Source organism: Somniosus microcephalus, unplaced genomic scaffold, assembly GCF_052327205.1.
Source record: "Somniosus microcephalus isolate GS21.2 unplaced genomic scaffold, FLI_Smic_1.0 unresolved_chr1, whole genome shotgun sequence".
In the NCBI taxonomy this organism is placed as follows: domain Eukaryota; kingdom Metazoa; phylum Chordata; class Chondrichthyes; order Squaliformes; family Somniosidae; genus Somniosus; species Somniosus microcephalus.
The window spans coordinates 48,501,442-48,515,990 of NW_028225179.1; positions in this window are offsets into that span (position 1 = coordinate 48,501,442).

The window sequence follows — 14,549 nt, forward strand, 5'->3', positions numbered from 1 at the left end:
TCTTGTTGCTGAGGTGACTCTTCTTGTTGGTTTCCTATGTATTGGACGTCATCATCAGGTACAGTCCCTGCCGAGGTAGATGCTTCAGGTTCATTAACGTCTTCCACAGTTGTCTCTGTCGCAACCATGGTTTCGACCCTTGTTCTTGATTCTACCAGTTGATCCGCATGACGCCTTATCACATTGTTACCAATATCTACTGTGTACATCAGAGGTCCTTGTCTGGCCCGAATTGTTGCGGACTGCCATTTTTCGTTTCCATAGCCCCTTGCCAACACTGGTTGTCCTACGTCGAAACCTCGAGTGGACTTGTTATTAATATGCCGGAACTGTTTGTTTTCCACTTCCCTCCGCACATTTGGTTTTAACAAGTCCAACCTGGACCGCAACCTCCTGTTATAAAACATCATGGCAGGACTTTGGTTAGTCACTGCATGAGCGGCGTTTCGATATGCCATTAGGAAATTGTCCACCTTGTGTTGTAACGGAATCTGATCATCGTTCATGGCCTTTATTGCCTTTTTGAATGTTTGGACAAATCTCTCGGCCAACCCGTTTGTTGCCGGATGATATGGGGCAGAGGTACAATGTTTCACCCCATTCTTCTTTAAGAATTTTTGGAATTCTTCCGACACGAACTGTGGTCCGTTGTCCGAACATATCTGTTCTGGCAATCCGTTCCTTGCGAATATTGTTCTTAACACCGCAATGGTCTTTTCTGAAGTAGTGGTATTCATCTTGATCACTTCTGGCCATTTGGAATGTGCGTCCACCGCAATTAGGAACATGGAGTCCATGAATGGACCAGCAAAGTCAATATGTATGCGTTGCCATGGGGCTGAAGGCCATTCCCATGGGTGTAGCGGTGCGATCGGAGGTGCATTTTGCACTTTGTGGCACCCAGCGCAGCTTTTTGTCAACTCCTCTATCTGTTGGTCAATGCCCGGCCACCATACATAAGCCCTAGCAAGACTTTTCATCTTAACTCCCCCCAGATGACCTTCATGCAGTTCCTTTAGAACTCTTTCCCGTAACTTGGGAGGAATAATCACTCTTGTCCCGTACATCAAAGTACCATGGCAGACGGACAGCTGGTCTCGCCTTGCCGAGAGTGTCTGTAACAGATGATCACCATGTGTTGGCCATCCCTTCACTGTCACCTCGTAAACTCGGGACAGTGTCGGGTCGTTCCTGGTTTCTCTTTCAATACTTGCATTGGTGACTGGTAAACACTCGATGATGGTCGAATGAAATAAATCAACAGGGTCAACTTTCGTCGTCTCTTCTGCTTCAGGTAGTGGCAGGCGCGACAGCCCATCAGCATTGCCATGCTGCTTTGTACCTTTGAATTCTATTTGATATTGATGTGCCCCTAGGAAAAGGGACCATCTCTGGAGTCGCTGTGCTGTCATCACCGAAACACCCTTCTTAGGGTTAAAAATGGATACCAACGGCTGATGGTCTGTCAGAAGTGTGAATTTTTGGCCCTGCAGGTAATGATTAAACTTCTTCTCTCCCCATACAAGGCTGAGAGCCTCCCTATCGATCTGCGCATAGTTGCGCTCAGCGGAGGTCAATGATCTGGATGCAAACGCGACTGGCCTTTCCGTGCCATTTGGCAACTTGTGTGAGAGTACTGCCCCAATACCATATGGAGAAGCATCACAAGCCAACCGAATAGGCAGTGTCGGGTTGAAGTGAGCAAACACTTCCTCTGAGGTGATCAATTCTTTGCTTTTGCAAAATGCCTTCTTACAGTTTTTGCTCCATTCCCATGGTACCCCCTTCTGTAAAAGAGCATTCAGCGGGTGCAGTACCGTGGATAGATTCGGTAGAAACTTATGGTAATAGTTAATCAATCCCAGAAACGACCTCAACTGAGAGACATTATCCGGAGTGGGAGCCTTTACAACTGCCTCTATCTTGTCAGGAGACTTATGAAGCCCCTCCCGGTCAATGGCATGACCACAGTACGAGATCCACTTCTGAAAGAACTCACATTTCTGCTGATTAACTCTAAGTCCATACTCTTTCAGTCAGTTGAGCACCAGTTCCAAGTTTGCGAGGTGTTCTTCATCACCATCACCTGTAATCAGAATATCGTCCAGGTAACATTGTGTGCCTGGAATTCCCTGTAATACCTGCTCCATGGCCCTCTGCCAAATTGCCGGAGCTGATGCCACTCCAAAAACCAGCCTATTATACCGGTACAAACCTCTATGCGTGTTGATCATGAGGTACTGACGTGACTCTTCATCAACCTCCATCTGCAAGTACGCCTGCGCCAGGTCTATCTTGGTGAAGTGTTTCCCGCCAGACAACGAAGCAAAAATATCCTCAATCCGCGGAAGCGGATACTGCACCGTGTGAAGCACCGGATTAACGGTGATCTTGAAATCTCCACAGATGCGAACCTTCCCTGGTTCTCCTGGCTTGTTGCTCGAAGGATGTTTCATAATGGGAACAATGGGCGTAGCCCACTCACTCCAATCTACCTTAGACAGTACACCTGAACGTTCTAGCGCTTCCAGTTCCGCTTCTACAGTAGGTCGTATTGCATAGGGTACCGGTCTGGCTTTGAAAAATTTTGGTTGTGCATGTTCATCAATCTTGATGTTTGCCGTAATTCCTTTCAGTGTTCCCAGTCCTTGCTGGAGCACCTCTTTAGCATCATCCAATATTTTGGACAATCGTTTAGGTTTGACATCTGTATCCCCAGAATCTACCGTTAGTGCTTTTAAGGAGTGCCAGTCCATATTCATTTCCCTAATCCACTCCCGTCCCAGTAGTGGTGGACCTCCTTCAGGTAGCAGATATAAGTCCATTACTTGGCTTTCTTCGCCCTTGTGGACCACTTTTACCTCTATCTTTCCGATGGGGTACACTCTTTGCCCCGTGTATGTTTTCAATATAATCTCCGTATCCCGTAGGGGAATATGTTGGAATAACCTTTTGTAATCTTTCTTATTCATGACCGTCAATGCCGATCCAGTGTCCAATTCCATCTTTACTTGGACTCCTGCTATCTGAAGAGTGACCCAAATTGTCTGGAGATCTGCATCCTTACCAACGTTGTGTACTCTTAAGCTACCCAGTTCATTACTGCTAGCGTCTGAATCTGACTTCTGTTCGTTCGAACTGGTCTTTGTCACCTTGTGCACCTTTATGTATTTTCCTTGCGGTGACTTTTTGTTGCTGGTCTTCTTTCCTGACCGGCATACCTTAGCTATGTGGCCAAGCTTGCCACACGTTCTGCATTCTTGGTTTTTAAACCAACACTGGTTCTGATCGTGTGTTGTCTTTCCATAACGATAACATTTTACAGTACTCAAACCCAATTTATTTGTACTGTGTTCCGGTGACTGTAGCTGCATTACTGCCGTGCCTCTCGCTGCGGCTTCATGTGCTGCTGCCATAGTGACCGCTTTCTCAAGCGTCAGCTCATTCTCCTCGAGCAGTCGCTTTTGTGTATCTTCTTTTAATAATCCACACAAAAATTTATCTCTTAGCGCGTCTGTTAGTCCCGTTCCAAACTGACAGTACTTTGCTAGCTTACGCAATTCCATTAAATATTCAGCATTGCTTTCATCCTTCAGCTGCCTTCTGCTGTAAAATTTAAATCGTTCCGCTAGCATCAGCGGCGTGGGGTTTAGATGATTTTTCAGGACAGTAACAATCTCCTCGAACGTCTTATCCGCCGGTTCATCTGGTGATAAAAGGTGTTTCAATTGCCCGTATGTCTTCGCACCCATTAAGTTCAATAACGTTAGTGCTTTCTCTGCATCTGGGATTTTATTTGCTTTACAACAATTTTGTATGCGTTCTACATACATGGCCCAATCTTCGATGTCGCCATCAAAGGTATCAATGTTCCCATGTTTAGGCATCGTTGCAATTTATTTTATCCCAAGATGGCGGCTTCCCGCTCTTGTCTTCCTCCTCCGCCTACAAAATGGTGGTTTTCCCGCGCTTGGCGGTCTTCACCCACTGGCTGCAATGGCGTTTGGCGTGTCGCTGCTGCTCCCCTTTCCCAGCGGTTAGTAACTCCCCCGACGCTGTCTCCGCTTCACCGCAGCTCCCTCGGGCATTCGCGCATCCCCGATGTCGCGCCTCGCAGCCCTTCTTGCAGCCCGGTTATTAGCACCGGCTGCGTTCGCCTTCACCGTGGCTCTTGCGCCTTCAGTCGCCCCAGACGCTGCGCCTTTTTCACCTGAAAACGGCCCGGCCCTTATCACCAGCCGCGATCGATGTCCCCACGCTGCGCCTTTCGGCCCGAATGCGGCCGGCCCTTATCTCCGGTCGCGATCGATCTCACTGCCCTTATTCCTCCGTCTTCCTCCCCCCGCCTGTACAGCCAACGCGGCCGACTTTCTGCTCGCGTCGCTGACCGGCTTACCCACCACCGAGGTAGAAAGAAGATAGCTGACTGCCGCTGATGGAGGCTTCGAGTTCAGGATGTCTTCTGCACTCCGGGTTCTCGATGCCTGCCGCGCGACGTGTCTTCCAGCAGGGTGATGAGGGTGGATGCCTCTCTTCGACGCCCGTTCTGTGGACGAAGCCGCCGTGGATATAAACTGCCGCAGGGTAAGAATCGGACTCGTCGCCACTGTTAAGTCTGTGTGTTCCAGTTGTATTAAGATTAATTACTGACACAGACTACAAGAATAAAGTTCAACAGGTCTTTACTAGTTGGAGGTCAGGACTATACTAAATACAATATCACTACACAGTACTTATATACCAGTGGTCACCACCGGTATTACGTATACAGCAGCCAGAGAAAGTAGTACATCTCTTAAGGTGGAACAGGCTTAAGTTCTCTTAAGGTGGAACAGGTTACATACACCACACTGTCTCTCTCTCTCTCTCACACACACTCTCTCTCTCTCCCTCTCTGTCTCTGTCTCTCTCTCTCTGTCACACACTCTCCCCCTCTCTCTGTCTCTCTCTCTCTCTCTCTCTGTCTCTCTCTCTCTCTCTGTCTCTCTCTCTCTGTCTCTCTCTCTGTCTCCCCCTGTGCTGTCTCTCTCTCTCTCTCTGTCTCTGTCTCTCTTTCTCTCTGTCTCTGTCTCTCTCTTTCTCTGTACTCTCTCTCTGTCTCTCTCTCTCTGTGCTGTCTCTCTCTCTCTGCCTCTGTCTCTGTCTCTCTTGTAGTGTCCGAGTATCAATAATACACGGACTGCAGGAGAACAATAATAACAGGTATTTACTGAACAGAGGGTAAGCTTAAACTGAAAGCACAGAAGCCTGCTATGGCTTTATATACAGGTGTGGTCACTGCCGGTACTACAGTATAAAATCAGTTCTCTCTTAAAGGTACATACACAACAATTCCTCCCCTTTTAGATAAACAGTACATAACATTCATTTAACAATTAAATAATAACTAATTACAATTACAATTTTCTCTGTACTATATACATCAACTGAAATAATAATTTATAAGTTCAATCTTTGAGGAGGCTGTAATGATATCAGCAAATAGTGATGATATTTGTCTGTGTTTGATTACTTATGCCTTACAGCATATTTGTCTGTGTTTTTGATTACTTGTGCCTGACCAGCAGAGGTCATGTGAGAGACAAGCAGTCCAGAGGAGTTTTACTTTCAGTTTCATTCTAGATGCATCACAGCATAGCGTGTTCTGTAAAAAGCTGTAGAAAGTCTTGAACAAGACTTTAGATTAAACAACATTCTCTTTCAGAAATGAGTCTTTATTGAACCCAAAAAGAAATCAAAACAGAGGCTTCCTGATCCTGATTGGATAGCGCCTTTCTCGAGTATCCTGTTCTTGCGGCGGAGTCGATTCTGGCTCATTGTCAATGGTTGGTTCGTCAGCTTCCAATACCACTGATTCTGAGGTAGACGCAATCTGTACTTCGGGTTCATTACCAGGTGCACATGCTCGTGGTATGGGTTTGGCTTGTTCCTGTGACTCTAGAATCTGGTCAGCATGGCATCTCACGATGCTCTCTCCAACGTCCACTGTGTACATTAGTGGTCCCTGCTGTGTGCATATCGTTCCTGGCTGCCATTTTTCTGTTCGGTAGTCGTGGGCCAAGACTGGTTGCCCTATCTTGAAGCTCCTGGTTGGCTTCTCATTGATGTGCTGGAATTGCTTATCCTCAACATCTCGTCTTATGTTTGGTTTGAGCAAATCCAGGCGACATCTTAGCCTTCGGTTGAAGAACATTATGGCTGGAGCTTGGTTGGTGACTGCATGTGTCGCACTCCGGTAAGCAAACAAGAAATTATCCACCTTGTGTTGTAGTGGTATGTTGTCGTTATACATCGCCTTTATTGCCTTTTTAAAGGTCTGAATGTGATGAAATATGCCGTTCATCAGGCACTGTATTCTCTGTGTTTAGTTTAGTTTCAGTTTCATTTCCCCACCTGTACTGTATTGTGTGTAAGGCTCCGCCCATACCTGGCCACTACTTAAGCAGGCTGCACTGTCTCACAGGCAGTGCAGCAGATCTTTGGATGGGAGACACTTCTCCACTGTGTGTTACTTTCTTAGTTAATAAAAGTCTTGCTTTGCTCCGTTAACGTCGAGTCTCGGATTCATTGAGGCACATCACTGAACAAACCTCTCAGCCAATCCATTTGTGGCTTGATGATATGGGGCAGATGTGTAATGTTTCACCCCATTATTCCTCAGGAACCTCCGGAAATCCTCGGACACAAACTGTGGTCCATTGTCAGAGCAAATCTGTTCTGGCAAGCCATTCCTGGTGAAGATGGTCCGTAGGACTGCAATAGTTTTCTCCGTGGTGGTGGAGGACATTTTGATGACCTCTGGCCATTTTGAATGGGCATCCACGGCGATTAAAAACATTGAATCCATAAATGGACAAGCAACATCAATGTGTACCCGTTGCCATGGAGATGAGGGCCACTCCCATGGGTGTAGCGGGGCCTGTGGTGGAGTGTTTTGGACCTTCTGGCATCCTGTGCATCTCTTGGCCATATCCTCGATTTCTTTATTGATTCCCGGCCACCACACAAATGCCCTGGCTAGGCTCTTCATTTTTACCCCTCCCAGATGACCCTCATGAAGCTCATTGAGCACGCTATCTCTCAACTTGGGTGGAATTACCACTCGGGATCCACACATCAAGGTCCCCCGGCACACTGACAGCTGTTCTCTCCTTGGCGAGAATGCTGGCAACAGTGAGTCGCCATGTGCTGGCCATCCCTTCGCCGTCAAATCATAGACCCGAGAGAGTGTCGGGTCATTTCGGGTTTCCTTCTCTACACTTGAGTTTGTAACAGGTAGACATTCGACTATGGTTGAATGGAATATCTCAACAGGATCCACTGCAGGTGCTTCTTCCACCGTAGGCAGCGGTAGGCGCGACAGCCCATCAGCGTTTCCATGCTGTTTCGTACCCTTGTACTCTATGTCATACTGATGTGCCCCTAGAAAAAGTGACCATCTTTGCAGCCATTGCGCTGTCATCACCGGAACGCCCTTCTTTGGGTTAAAAATGGAGACCAGAGGCTGATGATCAGTCAGTAGGGTGAATTTCTGCCCGTGCAGATAGTGATGGAACTTCTTCACCCCCCACACCAGGCTGAGGGCCTCCCTGTTAATCTGGGTGTAGTTACGCTCGGCTGAGGTTAACGAGCGCGACGCAAAGTTTATTGGCCTCTCTGAACCGTCAAGGAATTTGTGTGACAGCACCGCTCCAATGCCGTAGGGAGACGCATCACATGCCAACCGAATCGGTAGTGTTGGATTGTAGTGGGCCAATACTTCTTTTGAAGTGATTAGGCATTTATATTTCTGAAAGGCACGCTTACACTCATCACTCCATTTCCATGTTACTCCAGTTTGCAGCAGGGCGTTCAGTGGGTGCAGAATTGTAGATAAATTCGGCAAGAACTTATGGTAGTAGTTCACCAACCCGAGGAACGACCTCAGTTGCGACAGATTTTCCGGTGCTGGAGCCTTGACTACTGCCTCAATCTTGTCTGGGGACTTATGCAACCCTTCCTCATCAATCATGTGGCCACAATATGAGATTTGTCTCCTGAAGAACTCGCATTTGGGGTGGTTGGCTCGTAGCCCATATTCCTGTAATCTAGTGAGCACCTGCTCCAGGTTGGCAAGGTGTTCACTGTCATTTTCGCCCGTAACCAGGATGTCGTCCAAATAACACTGGGTCCCCGGGATCCCTTGCAGGACTTGTTCCATTGCCCTCTGCCAAATAGCCGGGGCTGATGCTACCCCGAATACCAGTCGGTTGTATTGGTAAAGACCTTTGTGAGTGTTTATCGTGAGGTATTTCCTAGATGCTTCTTCCACCTCCATTTGTAGATACGCTGGGGCCAGATCAATCTTCGTAAAGCGTTTCCCTCCAGATAGTGAGGTGAAAATATCTTCTATCCGTGGCAGTGGATATTGTACTGTGTGCAGGACTGGGTTCACAGTTACCTTGAAGTCCCCACAGATGCGAACCTTCGTCGGCTCCCCAGGCATGCTGCTCAATGATTTCTTCATTGCAGGAATGATGGGTGTGGTCCACTCACTCCAGTCCACCTTGGACAGCACACCCGAATGCTCCAGACTCTCCAGCTCTGCTTCAACGGCTGGGCGGATCACGTACGGTACCGGTCTGGCCTTAAAAAATTTGGGGTTTGCGTTATCTTCGATTTTTATCATTGCCATTACTCCTTTTAGAGTCCCAAGTCCTTGTTGGAACACCTCTTTCGTGTCAGTTAGAATTTTTGTCAGTCGTCCAGGTGTGATGTCATCATCCTTTTTGTCAGTCACAGTTAGCGCCTGAATGGAATGCCAATCCAATTGTATTTTTCGGATCCATTCATGTCCCAATAATGGTGGTCCCCCATCTTGTAGTATATATAGATACAGTTTCTGTGTTTCCTTGCTGTTGTATTTAACTGGCACCCTTGTTTTTCCTCTGGGGTAGACTTTTTGCCCCGTGTATGTCTTCAATACAATGGACGTGTCCTTCAAGGGTATGTGTGAGAATAGCCGCTCATAGTCTCATCGATTCATGACAGTTAGGGCTGATCCTGTGTCTAATTCCATCTTTACTTGGGACCCTGCTATCATGAGGGTGACCCAAATGGTTCGGTGATCCTCCTTTGCGATCACGTTGTGTAACTTTAGACAACTTAGTGTCCTGTTCCCGGAGTCATTATCACTCTCCTGATCATCTGAACTACTATCTGTCATTTTTTTTACTTTCTTGTACTTTTCCTTTGTAGTTCTTTTAGTGTTGGTTTTCTTTCCCGACCTGCAGACTTTTGCTATGTGTCCCATTTTCCCACATTGCCTGCATACTTTGTCCTTAAACCAGCAGTCCTTCTGGTCATGGGTTGTTCTGCCGCAGCGATAGCACTTTTCTGCTCCATATGCCATTTCGTTAGCGCTGTATTCTTATGGTTTCTGTTGTATTTCCGCAGCTCCCCGTGCTGCTGCTTCATAGGATACTGCCACGCTGAAAGCCTGTTCTAGCGTCAGGTCCTTTTCTGAAAGTAGTCGTGTCTGGGTTCCTTCACTCTGGAGCCCGCAGACAAACTTATCCCTTAAGGTGTCTGCCAGTCCTGCTCCGAACTGGCAGTGCTTCGATAACTTGCGTAGTTCCGTAAGATAGTCAGCGTTACTCTCATCTTTGTGCTGGTTTCTTTTATGGAACTTGAATCGTTCTGCTATCAGCAGCGGTGTAGGGTTTAGGTGTTCCTGTAAGATATTAACAATCTCTTCAAAACTTTTCTCCATTGGTTTAGCTGGGGTAATTAAATTGCGCCCATCAAATTTAATAATACCGACTGTAGTGTATGTACCTTTAAGAGAGAACTACTTTTACAGCTCCTGTATACTGTAGTACCGGCAGTGACCACACCTGTATATAAGCCTTGCGCATGCCTCTGTACCCCAGTGTTGAGACTACCCTACTCCAGTAAATACCTGTTGATTGTTAAGTTACAGCATCCGTGTGGTTATTGAAAAGCATCATACTCTCAGAATCACGGATCTAACAGTGGCGACGAGTCTCGATTCGAACCTACCTGCAACTCTGCATTTCCCTTCGAGGATTCGCTCCGGGAGGGCGGTGGAAGAAAGTCGAGGCCAGAAACACGGGCGTCGACCACGAGCAACCGCCCAGTCGTCCGGCAGAGAGTGAACATCGCAGGGGAGGCTGTGGAGAGCCGGGCTTGGTTCTCCAGCCACGATGATCAGCAATAGACTGACGACAGGTACAGTGCAGACCCTTCCCGGACAGCGGCGGCTGGAGCCGACCGATGGCAGAGAGAAAGCCGAGCAGCGTCGATGGGGTAAGACAGAGGGTGAAGCGCACAGGGCGCAGCCGGGGGTTGAAAACCGAGCGGCGCCGAGGAAAAACAAAACGGAGAGAGAGAGGGTAAAGCAACAGCCGGGTTCAGGACCGAGCGGCGGAAACGGGAAAGGCGCACAAAAAAAAGAACGCGCAGAGCACAGCCAGGGCTCAAGGGCTGAACAGTGTCCGCGGGGAGAAGAAGGGAGAGTGCGGGAGATGCCATTGAGCCGCGGAGAAGAAGGAAAAGCGCTGGAGATGCCATTTTTGACAGTTAAATCACACCCAGGGATGCAGAAGAGTGGCAGTATCTCTACGTTCGACAATGAAGTCGAAGATTGGGTGACATATGTGGAACGTATTGAGGTGTACTGCAGGGCGAATGAAGTGCCAGATGCTAAGAAAGCACTGGTTTTGTTAAATTCCATGGGTGCAAAAACTTATGGGTTACTGCGAAACCTAATAACCCCAGAGAAGCATAGTAGAAATCCTACAGGACCACTTAAACCCCACACCGCTGCTGATAGCAGAACGATTTAAGTTCCATAAAAGGAACCAACACAAAGACGAAAGCAATGCTGAGTACCTAATTGAACTGCGCAAGCTATCAAAACACTGCCAGTTTGGAGCGGGACTAGCAGATACGTTAAGGGACAAGTTTGTGCGTGGGCTGCAAAGTGAAGGAACCCAGAAACGGCTTCTATCAGAAAAGGATCTTACGCTGGACAAGGATTTCAGTACGGCAGTATCACACGAAGCAGCCGCAAGGGGCGCTGCAGAGATACAACGGAGACCGCAAGAATATGGCACCGATGAAATGTCCTATGGAACAGGGAAGTGCTATCACTGCGGCAGAACAACACATGACTGATGCGCTATCAATTACTCATAAAAGACGGAGAGTTAGGAGAGTAACTAAAAGGCTTTTATTAGCAAAGAACAGAGCATGCCTCTCGTGGTTGACTGGGTTCCAAGAAGGCAAGGGGGCTGCAGAGCGGTCACCTTTATACCTGGGCGGGTGGAGCCAGGGGCGGAGCCAGCAGAGACATGCTGAGGCATGCATAGGTACAACAGTGTGCAACAACAACAACAACGGTGAACAACAATAACAGTGGTTTACCACAATGACCAGAAGGATTGTTGGTTCAAGGACCAAGTGTGCAGACAGTGTGGAAAAACAGGACACATAGCAAGAGTCTGCAGGTCTGGGAAGAAAACCAACAGTAAGAAATCTCCACAGGAGAAGTATAAAAAGGTACACAAGGTGATGGACAGTAGTTCAGACGAACAGAAAAGTGACACAGACTCCGGAAGCAAGGAGCTGGGTTGTCTGAAACTACATAAGGTAACCAAAATGGGGGATCACCAGACTATCTGGGTTACACTCAAGATAGATGGAGTCCAAGTGAAAATGGAATTGGACACAGGATCAGCCCTAACAGTCATAAACCAAAGGGACTACAAGCGGCTATTTTCACACATACCCTTGAAAGCTACAGAGATTGTCTTGAAGACGTACACGGGGCAAAAATCTACCCCAAAGGAAAAATAAGGGTGAAAGTGATATATAAAGGACAGGAAATACCCAAAATGGACATATATGTATTGCCAGATGGAGGACCACCACTGCTAGGATGTGAATGGATCCGGAAGATACAATTAGATTGGCATTCCATACAGGCACTGAAGGTTGAGGCCAAAAAGGATGACGACGTCACACCTGGGCGACTGTCAAAAATGCTAACTGACGCAAAAGAAGTGTTCCAGGAGGGACTCGGAACACTAAAAGGCATAACAGCAACGATTAAAATAGAGGAAAATGCAAGCCCAAAGTTTCTTAAGGCTAGACCAGTGCCTTATGCGATCAGACCAGTTGTCGAAGCAGAGCTGGAAGGGTTGGAATGTTCAGGAGTACTGTCCAAAGTGGACTGGAGCGAGTGGGCTACACCCATCGTCCCTGTAATGAAGAGGTCGTTGAGTAATACGCCTGGGAACCAAAGAAGGTCCGCATCTGTGGGGATTTTAAGGTGACAGTGAACCCAATCCTTCATACGGTACAATATCCGCTTCCACGAATTGAGGATATTTTCGCCTCACTATCTGGTGGTAAACACTTCACCAAAATTGATCTAGCCCAGGCGTACTTGCAAATGGAGGTAGAAGAAATCTCGAAACAATACCTTACCATTAACACTCATAAAGTTCTTTATCAGTACAACCGGCTGGTGTTCGGGGTAGCATCGGCTCCGGCTATTTGGCAAAGGGCGATGGATCAAGTCCTGCAAGGGATTCCAGGGACCCAGTGTTATTTGGACGACATCCTGGTCATGGGCGAAAATGACAGTGATCACCTCGCCAACTTGGAGAAGGTGCTCACCAGATTAAAGGAATATGGGCTACGAGCTAATCGCCACAAGTGCGAGTATTTCCAGAAGCAGATCTCGTATTGTGGCCACGTCATCGATGAAGAGGGGTTACATAAGTCCCCTGAAAAGATTGAGGCAGTAGTCAAGGCTCCAGCACCGGAAAATGTGTCACAACTGAGGTCGTTCCTCGGGCTGGTAAACTACTACCATAAATTCTTACCAAATTTTTCCACGGTATTACACCCACTGAACACCCTACTGCAAACAGGGGTACCATGGAAGTGGAATGACGAACGTAGACGAGCTTTCCAGAAGTGTAAAGAATTGATCACATCAAAAGAGGTGTTGGCCCATTTCAACCCAGCACTACCAATTCGGTTGGCATGCGATGCATCACCCTATGGTATTGGAGCGGTGCTGTCGCACAAATTCCCAGATGGGTTGGAGAGGCCAGTAGCCTTTGCGTCTCGGTCACTAACCTCAGCCGAGCGCAACTACGCCCAGATTGACAGGGAGGCCCTCAGCCTAGTATGGGGAGTAAAAAAATTCAACCACTATCTGCATGGGCAGAAGTTCACCTTGCTGACTGACCACCAACCACTTGTCTCCATCTTTAATCCTAAGAAGGGCATTCCAGCGATGACTGCACAACGGTTACAAAGATGGTCCCTGTTTCTAGGGGCGAATCAATATGAAATAGAATGTAAAGACACAAAACAGCATGGAAACGCTGATGGGCTATCGCGCCTGCCACTGCCTACTGTGGAGGAAGCACCAGCAGTGGACCCTATCGAGATATTTTATTCGTCAATAATTGAACGATTGCCAGTAACGAACGCGGATATAGAGAAGGAGACCCGCAATGATCCGATGCTGTCTCGGGTATATGATTTGACGGTGAGGGGATGGTCAACACATGGCGACTCACTGTTGCCAGCATTCTCATCCAGAAGGGAACAGCTGTCAGTATGCCAGGGGACAGTGATGTGTGGATCCAGAGTGGTGATTCCACCCAAGTTAAGGGAGAGAGTGCTAAATGAGCTACATGAAGGTCATCTGGGGAAGTGAAAATGAAAAGCCTTGCTAGGGCTTATGTGTGGTGGCCGGGAATCGCTCAACAAATCGAAGATCAAACCAAGAGCTGCTCAGGATGCCAGAAGGTCCAAAATGCACCACCACATGCCCCTCTACACCCATGGGAGTGGCCCTCCTCTCCATGGCAACGGGTGCATATTCATTTTGCTGGTCCATTCATGGACTCAATGTTCTTAATAGCAGTGGATGCTCATTCAAAGTGGCCTGAGGTGATAAAAATGTCCTCAACAACTACAGAGAAAACGATTGCAGTCCTTCGGACCATATTTGCCAGAAACGGCTTGCCAGAACAGATTTGCTCTGATAATGGACCACAGTTTGTGTCCGAAGAATTTCGAAAATTTATGAGAATGAATGGGGTAAGGCATTACACATCCGCCCCGTATCATCCAGCCACAAATGGATTGGCTGAGAGGTTCGTACAAACCTTTAAGAAGGCGATAAAAGCCATGTGCGATGATGAAATTCCACTACAGCATAAGGTGGACAATTTCTTATTAGCCTTCCGAAGCGCGACACATGCAGTTACCAACCAGACCCCGGCCATGATATTCTTTAACTGAAGGTTGAGATCTCGTCTGGACTTGCTCAGACCAAGTGTGCGAAGAAATGTTGAGGATAAACAATTCCAGCACATCAATGAGAAGCCGACAAGGAGCTTCAATGTAGGACAACCAGTCTTGGCCCGTGACTACCGAACAGAGAAATGGCAACCCGGAACGATATGCACAAGGCAGGGGCCAGTAATGTACACAGTGGGTGTCGGGGAGAACATTGTGAG